The sequence below is a fragment of the Nanorana parkeri genome, unplaced genomic scaffold, assembly GCF_000935625.1.
Source record: "Nanorana parkeri isolate BGI_ZX_2015 unplaced genomic scaffold, ASM93562v1 scaffold588, whole genome shotgun sequence".
In the NCBI taxonomy this organism is placed as follows: Eukaryota; Metazoa; Chordata; class Amphibia; order Anura; family Dicroglossidae; genus Nanorana; species Nanorana parkeri.
Window position 1 is genome coordinate 513,854 of NW_017306856.1, and position 10,242 is coordinate 524,095.

Here is a 10,242-nt window from a genome sequence, read left to right on the forward strand (position 1 = left end):
ACAAGGCCACAGGGGCCCGGCCTCGGCGCGGCAGGGAGCAGAGGGGCGGCAGTGGGGTGGAATCCACCGACGCCCGGAACGTACAGTTCCAGGCGCCGGGCGGTAAGTTGCGCTTTCTACATTTAGTCCTGCTTTGGTAATGCAGGAGTAAATGTAGTGTGGGGGAAGCCGCTTGTTCGCTTACAAGTGATTGCGGCGATGTCGCCGCGATCAATTGTTAACTAGCTTCTGTGTAATAACTTTATTGCTAAGTGAAAAAATATTTTTATAAAAATTAAAAAATAATTAAATGAAAAAATAAAATAAAAAAAGGTGATTAAAAAGTTAAAAAAAATAAGAAAATAATTATAAAATAAACAATAAGATAAAAAACATTATACAAAATAAAAAAGTAAACAAGCTAAAAATGTAAAAAAGTAAAAAAAATAAATAAAAATAAAACTAACCCTGCCGCCCCTGCCATCCGGTTGCCATTCTCCGTTGATGGGGGGCGGGGAGGGGGGGGGTGCATTGCAGAACCTGGCCTTGGGGCGGCAGGGAGAGTAAATCCGGCCCTGCCTATAACACTCAGAGAGTTGGGGGACATCTGCAGTGACACAATCACATCTGTACAACGTCTCATTATATCCACTAAGCTCAGGTTGGCACACACAGTATGGACAAAATGTTCCCACGTAAATCTGTTCCCAGAACCAGGAGGAACCATCCCGAGCACCACACAGGTCACACCCTGCCCACAATGCACCACACATGTACGATATGCCCGACCCACCAACTCAGCAGCCCCGCATAGCAACAACTGCATTGGAAATATACCTATGTACTTACCAACCCTTCATAGACTTTTCATCATTCCTCTTAGCTCCTCCCCTCCCATTCAGGCCCATCCCATCCAGTCTTCCCAGCAGCCCAAAACTCCCAGAGTCCCCCACCTCCCCCAGTATAGCGCGTTGATTGGGGAGAATAATCTGCTGTCGTAGCAGGTGACTCCGTGTGTAAACAGAGAGCCGACATGAACCGAAAACTTCTCACGTCTCAGAACATTTACATAATACTCCACAGAGAGGTCATGTGACACACATGTCATACGTAGCACAGCAATGTGGAGAATACGGGAACTTGTATATTCCTTGTGTGACTGCAGAGCATATGGAACAAAGTGAACTCCATACAATGGGCTGAGAGAGAGACATGAAGCTGATCCCTGATAGAGAAAAGTAATCTCCATTCACAACAAATCTGAGGGTTCTTTACAGTAAGAGCAGAAAATGGTGAAGTGCTTAGCAGAGGGGATGAAACAGAATAACCATATCCACTTAAGTTATATAATTGAGGATTCTCTGCAGTGAGAGCATAAAAAAAAAGGTGAGGTGCCCAACTGAGGGGAGGGTTTTTCTTCTGAAAGCTGAACTCTAAGCAGATATAGGCAAATTAGGAGAAGTATGAGGGGGGAGTGCTTTCCACTCACCTCATAGTTCTAGCCGACCTGTGACAATGAGACTGTCACAGGTCGGCTCAGTAGATCGGGAGGTGAGCAAACACATGCCGCAGTTCGCTCACCTCTCGATCCTGTCATGGCTCTCTGCCGTGGCAGAGGAGGGGCTGGATTCCCCTCTCCCCGCTCCGATCCGCCAGCGCTGACTGGCGGAACGGACGGGGGCGGGTACAGCTGGCTCTGCCTCTAGATAGGCAGAGCCAGCTGTCACTCACGCAGCTGGGCGGATCTCGACATCGATGTCGGGATCCGCTCCAGCTGCGGCGTCTCAGTATACCGCGAGCTGTAGCTCCCTATATACTAAGCTTAGGGTGATGGGAGGACGCTAGTTTGTGTCCTCCCGTTACCCCAAGGAGAACTATGGGGAAAAGCCCTGACCCCATAGTTTAATGTACCTCTGAAATTATCACCATACAGTCTTTATAGAGAGTTGTAAAACTGATGATTCTCTACTGTAAGAGGAGAGAAGTATGCACTTACGACATCGATGTCGGGATCCGCTCCGGCTGCGGCGTCTCAGTATACCGCCAGCTGTAGCTCCCTATATACTGAGCTTAGGGTGACGGGAGGACGCTAGTTTGTGTCCTCCCGTTACCCTAAGGAGATCTAAGGGGAAAAACACTGACCCCATAGTTCTCCTTTAATGTAGCTCTGAAATTATCACCATACAGTCTTTATAGGAGAGTTATACAACTGATGATTCTCTACTGTAAGAGGAGAGAAGTATGCACTTGCTTAAAGTGCTTGCACCTTTTTACACTACTACATAATTGAAGCTTCTCTACAGGAGGCCACTGGCTGGCAGGCCACACTTAGCTAGGGACAGGTTATCGCTATATGAAAAGTACACAGCCTACTAGTGAGGGAGGGGCATCATACATCTTTCCTGACACCGTACATGGCAGCATACAATGGGGTATGGCTCCGCCCCCAGCCCAATCACAGGACCAGTTATACTATAAATTAAAGCCCGCCTCCCAAGGCCACCATTCTTTTTTCTGTCCTCACTGCTCAAGCCGGTTGTACTAAGAATATGTTGGCGTTTTTGCCCTCACCTTGCCGGTTTCTTCTGGCCTGCCGCACAGGTTCAGCCTCTTCTGTTGCAAAGTTCCCTTTGTTCAGGTGGCTGAATGCAATCTTAATAGGGAAGCCTCCCCCATAGCCTTGGAGTTGGGGCGCAGGTACACAGCCTACTAGTGAGGAAGGGGCGTCATACATCTATATACATGTATTGGTATAGTAACACAGCCCGGGGTTCTCTCTTGTAAAAGGTGGACAATCCAGCCGGAGAATTCTCATCGGTAAGAGCATTGAAAGGCGAGATAACAATTGCGTCACGCCATCATTTGGGAGGAACGTTTTGAAGCTTGAGACTCGAGATGTACCGGCGCATGTCGGCTTCCTTGCTGCAGCAATTTGGAAGAGAAAAGTGTCCTTCACATCCTGAAGAGAAGGAGCAATTTGTATTAAAGCAGTTTAATCTGTAGCCACGCCCACCATTTAAAGTGACAGGACATGAGTGACGGATTCCAGAAATAAAGTCGGCCAAGACCGGTCCTCACTCTACTGTAGTGACAAATGCGGAGGGCAGGAAGGACTTCACACATCCACTTCCTCAAATCAACCGAAGTTTGTCACTGCATGAAGGAAAGACGACGTAGGCGATGATTGGACGATTTTAGCAGCACCGGATTGCAAAACAACATCCGGAGTTTCTGTATGAGAGGAATTCTTCTCTAAACAAACTTTCTTAAAACTGAACTCCGGGATCAGCAAATATTGTCCTCATACAAGAGCCATGTGTATTTCTTCCAGATCTGTAATAAAGTACCGCTCACTGCTGCTCTGTCCTTGTGCAGTGTGACTGTCCTTGTCTCCGCCCCCTCCTGTAAAAAAGACCGGTCACTGCTGCTCTCTCTCCTTGTGCAGGGTGGCCGGTCTTGTTTCCGCCCCCTCCTGTAATAAAGACCGGTCACTGCTGCTCTCTCTCCTTGTGCAGGGTGGCCGGTCTTGTTTCCGCCCCCTCCTGTAATAAAGACCGGTCACTGCTGCTCTCTCTCCTTGTGCGGGGTGACCGGTCTTGTCTTCACCCCCTTCTGTAGTTTCCTGTGGTGGGTGGGGCCTGCTTGGCCCCTCCCACAGATCTGCTCTCTGCACAGGTTATGTACAGAACAGTGATGATGCCACTGCAACTTTTACAAGGTAATATCTGGGTTTGCTAAGACATTTGGTGCACACAAAGTGGATTTATATCCTTTGTGGCCATTGGGGAATATATAACAAATTTTGTTTCCAGAGTTCAGCTTCAAAGGTCAATAAAATGGAATACGTCTTCTAGATACTTAATAACACGAGCCGACTTGAAGGCTGGAGCAATCAAGACACAGTTATCCACAGCAACCAACCAACCAACCAGCCACGGGGTATCATCCCCATCGCAGCTTCATGACTTAGCGAGTCAATGATTGGAACAAGCATGCAGTGCAGCAGATCAGACTTCATTGGCTGCATGCTTGTTCCAAGACACCAGAGATCTGTTGTACATGCCAGAAAATGTGTGTGTCATATATATATAACACACACGGGCGTAACTACAGATGATGGGGTCCCATATCAAAAGTTTGATGGGGCCCTCCGGCGACCCCTTTAAATTTAAATCAAGGCAAGGACAGATAGCAGGAGAGATGTCTGCATAATCCTCTCCTGTACATCCGATATCAGTGCTTCTTGTTTGGAAATGTCATAGGGGGGGTACAGGGTCGACAGCAACTTCTGCAATCCTTATTGGGGCCCCCTTCCACCCCCAGGCCCCATAGGAGTTGCATGGGCTGCTATGGCTATTGATAAACCACTGTATATACATACACACACAAAAACAATAATACATGTGTGAATGAGCATCCCTACATACAGCCTTGTTTCATGTGTTGGGATTCATTAGAAGTGTGATGGTGCGCATACAAATCTCTGCTGCAGCTCCAGTCACACTGGTGTCAATAGTAATGAGCTAGGGCAGCTCACCAAGCCCGTGCAAAACTTTTTTTACCCAAATTGTTGTTGCTCATTAGCGATGAGCGAGGGCTTGGTGTGAACCCAGCTTGCCAAAAACTGTGACCAAGCAAGGGGCCGCCTATCAGAGAGCCGCCTCTGTTGCTTCCCATCCGACTGACAGCACCAGGCCCGTGATGCTCTTTATATGGCCCATGAGCCCCCGAGGTATAACAGAGTATATTCTATGGTGATTCAATGGTAACAATACTCCTCCGCACTCCCAGCAAACACTAAGAAAGCGATGAAGGATACAAAGTTATAAACAATGAATGATATTGATTACCTCTTCCGATCAATAATCCTTAGCGCTATATCTCATGTGTATTAGATGAGCTCTGCCCTGGCAGGACGCCTCCTGTGTGTGTTCCCTGATACTCCCTGATCCTGGGAGGAATTAGCAGCCGGAATAACCAGTTCCTGACGAGTTCAGCTGCGGCGAGTAACCGAATCCGCAGAGATTTTGTAAATATTCACATAAGGCGGCAGGTTCTGATCGACGAATAAAGCTCACACGGGTTACAGCTTAGAAATGCTGCTCCGGAGAGCAGCGAGAACAGCGAGCATTTAAAATCTTCCAGAACCTTCCTTGAGGCCCTTGAGACCCCGTTCACACTGAGCGATTTAAAGGAGAACTATGGGGTCAGAACTTTTCCCCATAGTTCTCCTTAGGGTAACGGGAGGACACAAACCAGCGTCCTCCCGTTACCCTAAGCTCAGTATACCGCCAGCTACTGCTCGCGGTATACTGAGACGACACAGCCGGAGCGGATCCTGACATCGATGTCGAGATCCGCCCAGCTGCGTGACTGACAGCTGGCTCTGACTATCTAGAGGCAGAGCCAGCAATACCCGCCCCCTCCCCCGTCCGTTCCGCCAGTCAGCGCTGGCAGATCGGAGCGGGGAGGGGGGAATCCAGCCCCTCCCCTGTCACGACAGAGAGCCGTGACAGGATCGAGAGGTGAGTGAACGCCAGTAAGTGTTCGCTCACCTCCCGATCTACATTGTAAAGAACACATTGATGTCTATACATTGTACATCTCATTACATGACGTGTGTTCGATTCAATGTCAGTAGAACATCTAGACCCGGGGTAGGGAAACTCCGGCCCTCCAGCTGTGGTGAAACTACAAATCCCATGATGCCTCTGTCTCCGGGAGTCACACCTGGGGCTATGAGAATCTTGCAATGCCTCATGGGCATTTGTAGTTCCACAACAGCTGCCCTGCTCAGGTTGCACGATCTACTGAGCCGACCTGTGACAGTCTCATTGTCACAGGTCGGCTAGAACTATGAGGTGCGTGGAAATCACTCAGCTCATAGTTCTCCTTTAAGCTCCAAAATCGCTCAAATAACCAGCTCAATGTCGCTCAATGTAGCTCGTCCAATGCATTTCAATGGAGCTCTTCACATGTCACAGCTCAGTGTCGCCTTTAGCTCGTCGCTCAAGCTTGTAGCTCGAACATGACTTATTTTTCGGCGAGTTTTGTGCAATTTGGCCCCAATAGACTTCAATGGTGTAGCTCAATATTGCGCGACATTGTTGCACTTTATCGCGCTACAGAAGTGTCACTTTTGTACAGAAATATAAGAAGGAAGGAATGATGTCCCATCAAGACCGCTTTTGATTGGTTACAGCCCAATGTAGGAGCTACGAAGTCCGCTACGTAGCGCAACAAAATGAGCACTGTGGCTCAATGTAACTCAATGTCGCTCAGCTCAAAATTGCTTTTTGGGATGCAGCTCAGTGTGAATGGGGTCAAAAACGCCCTTCAGATCCAGTGTGGGAGAGCTGCCTGATATTCGGATTTCAGAGGGTTTTCAGTGCTAATGCTTAGTACACCTGTTTGCATCAAGGGCGTAACTATAACCATAGCAGACCTTGCAACGGCTATGGGGCCCTGAAGCACCCAAGGGGCCCAAAACTGTCTGGTGATGGTTTATGCATACGGCAGATGCATATGGATAAAATAACGCATATAAAGTACAGGAACCTCAATTAGTATTCAGTATTATTGGAGGAGCTAGAGGGACAGGGGGCTCTGGGTCCCCATAACAGATAGGTACGCCCCTGGCGCTGACCACATTTTACTATGGGGCTGATTTATACCTCTTCCACCCAGCATATAGCTTGCAACCTTTTCCTCCCTGCATACAGTTTATCTAGAATGGAATGTCACCAATTCTGGTCCCATCTGTAACATTTTAGATTCCTTCTCCAATAAGATCCCATGACAATGGGACAATGGTCTCCAGGAGTAATAGAGACAATGAATCACCCCAGTGGGGACCCAGATAAAGATAATAAGACCCGGCAGATTGTCTCTACCCCACTTAAGACCCCCATCCCCATTGCCCGCTACTTTAGCACGTCTAAACCCTTCCTTCTTTTCCTTCTGCCCCCTAAATAAAATTTATAAAAAAACACAAAAGGCTGATAGGAACCCCAAAGTGATAATGGAGAGTGTATTTGGGGAATTTCCACACTGTCTGTATGTCTAGTACAGGGGTAGCCAAACTCCGGCCCTCCAGCTGTGATGGAACTACAAATCCCATGTGGCATTGCAAGATTCTCAAAGCTACAGACATGACTCCCAGAGAGAGATGCATCATGGGATTTGTAGTTTCACCGAAGCTGGAGGGCCGGAGTTTGGCTACCCCTGGTCTAGTACAATGCAGCACGGGTCAGATCTGGGATGTGTAGCTGTATGGCGCCCTCTGGAGGTTGAGTGCTTTCTGGTTTATTAAAGGAGAACTATGAGGTGAGGTGTTTTTCACTCCCCTCATAGTTCTAGCCGACCTGTGACAATGAGACTGTCACAGGTCGGCTCAGTAGATCGGGAGGTGAGCGAACACATACCGGCGTTCGCTCACCTCTCGATCCTGTCACGGCTCTCTGCCGTGACAGGGGAGGGGCTGGATTCCCCAATTTGCTATTCTGCTCGGTACCGCAGAGGTACCGAGCAGAATAGCCGAGCAGAATGCCCAAGTAATGCTCAGCGGCATTCGGCTATTCACTTACTGCCGTTCGGCCCCTATGTGAATGAGCTGCCGGAGCTTCGGCTCAGCCGATCCAGATGTTGTATCGGCTTAATCGAAGTCCTTCTGCACTTCGGCTCAGCCGAACATATAGAGCATGTTTGGCTGAACGAAGTGCAGCCGATGTACGGCTCAGATCAGCCGTACAAGCCAGCTTCGGCGGCTTTGTGAATAACCTCCTAAAAGTGAGTGAGAGAAATCATTGTGAATGGGGGAATCTCCCCCGCTGCTTATTATAATCTGACAGTTGGCACCCCCTGCTGTCTGAATACTAGAACAGTCATTGCAGCTGATTGGATGCAGTCACTGCCCAGCCGACAATTTTCCACCCGGCTCCTTCTATTTGTCAAAGTTTCTCCAGTCGGAGTTGGCAGGACTTCCCCGGGCTCGAGCTTTGGCTGATTCACAGGAACAGGACAAAATTTGAGTCGTGTATTGCCAGCTTAGGTACAACTGTGAAGAGAGCAGAGCCGGGGTGTAACCCGTATCCGATAATGATTATATTGGTTGTTGGATGTAAACCCATCAGCTGAATGAGGGGCATTTCCAATCATACATTTGCTTAAAGGAGAACTATGAGGTGAGTGCTTTTCACTCAACACTTAGATCTAGCCGACCTGTGACAATGAGACTGTCACAGGTCGGCTCAGTAGATCGTGCAACCTGAGCAGGGCAGCTGTTGTGGAACTACAAATGCCCATGAGGCATTGCAAGATTCTCATAGCCCCAGGTGTGACTCCCGGAGACAGAGGCATCATGGGATTTGTAGTTTCACCACAGCTGGAGGGCCGGAGTTTCCCTACCCCGGGTCTAGATGTTCTACTGAGATTGAATCGAACACACGTCATGTAATGAGATGAACAATGTATAGACATCAATGTGTTCTTTACAATGTGAGAGTTTTCGTCTTATTTGTTACTTTGTTCCAGGTCTTGGTATGGAATTATGTTGCTCTGAATTGATGTTTAAAGTCCCTTGTGTTTGATTTGTATTTTGTTTTTATTTGACACTCTTAAAGTGACATTAAAGTCAAAGATTTTTTTCCCTCCCCCAATGTTAATGTCAGCACTTACCTTAATTACAGTATGTCTCTTAATCCGATCTTCCTCTTCTTTCCTGTCCTTTTCACCTGTCCCTCCAGCACTGCGGCGGGTCTCCGATCCAGCGCTGACTCCTCTGTCCTTGCTGGCACTTCCTGTCCCACGGTGTCTGCGTGCGGGTGCACGCGTCCATAGACTTACCTTGCGTCTCTGCTCGTCTCCCGGCCGAAAATGAATAATGAAAAATGGCCGGGATGGGAAGGGGGTTTAACACCGCGGATGTCAACTGGTTAAAGGAGAACTATGGGGTCAGGGCTTTTCCCCATGGTTCTCCTTAGGGTAACGGGAGGACACAAACTAGCGTTCTCCCGTCACCCTAGGCTCAGTATACTGCGAGCTACTGGGAGCCCTGAGATGATCGAGAAGTGAGCGAGCGGCGGTATGTGTTCGCTCACTTCCCGATCTATTGAGCCGACCTGTGACAGTCTCATTATAACACGTCGGCTAGAACTATGAGGATGTGATTTTCACTCACCTCATAGTTCTCCTTTAAACCGCTTTGTTTTTTTTACACTTTTTGTGTAAATCTACTACTTGCTAGCACTAGATATATGCAAAAACACCGGAGGGTTTAATAACCCTTTAATACCGGAGCATCCGCCATGTTCACAGTAATGGCCGCGGCTTGGTTACGGGGAAAGGTGGAGATTGTACACCGTCGTTACTTCCTGCTGGACTATATAATCAGCCGATAGCTGGCCGTGTATTATTCTAATGATCAAAGCTGAACTCCTGTGTTCTGTCGAAAGCTCCAACTTATCGAGATGTCCAACTGCCTGACTTCCTGTTTAGTTAGAAGTAAGAGGTTTGGGCGAGAAGGCTGTACTGCACGTGCGCCACCCGCGGCGTTTCCCTATACACATACTGCACAGCAATAAAGTATTACAATGAACTAGGGTCACACTAATGAAGCACGTTATTCATCTGAGTTGCCCCACTCAAGCGGCGGCCATATTGAGTGGGCCAGCTCAGATTAATAACGTGCTGGATTAGACTGACCCTAGTTCATTGTAATACTTTATTGCTGTGTAGCATGTGTGTAGGGAAATGCCGCGGGTGGCGCACGTGCAGTACAGCCTTCCCGCCCAAACCTATTACTTCTAACTAAACCGGAAGTCAGGCAGTTGGACGTCTCAAGGAGTTGGAGCCTTGGACAGAACACCGGCATAAAGAAAGGTCTACCCTTCCTGTGGGGCTCCCCCAGCACTGCAAGGGTTAAAAGGCCATCGCTATCCAGGGTTACCCATAAGAAGGACTTGTACCCTCCCCCACCCCCCCATGTGACCCTCCGATTGCACAATCTCTTTCAGATTGTTATCTCGCATTTGCATTTTGTTTCATTTATCTAATAAAGATCTTTTGTTACATTGTAAGTAACTTGGCGCAGTACTGCGCTACTGCTATGAGAGGAGATTCTCGGCGGTGCCGTATTTTTCCGGCGCAATGCCGCCTCACTCCGGGTTATACATTCCGGTACCTCAGGTGGGATTTTAGGATCACGGATCAGCAGGGACCCCATATTGGCAGTAAATGACTTCATATGAATGCTTTTATCTCATT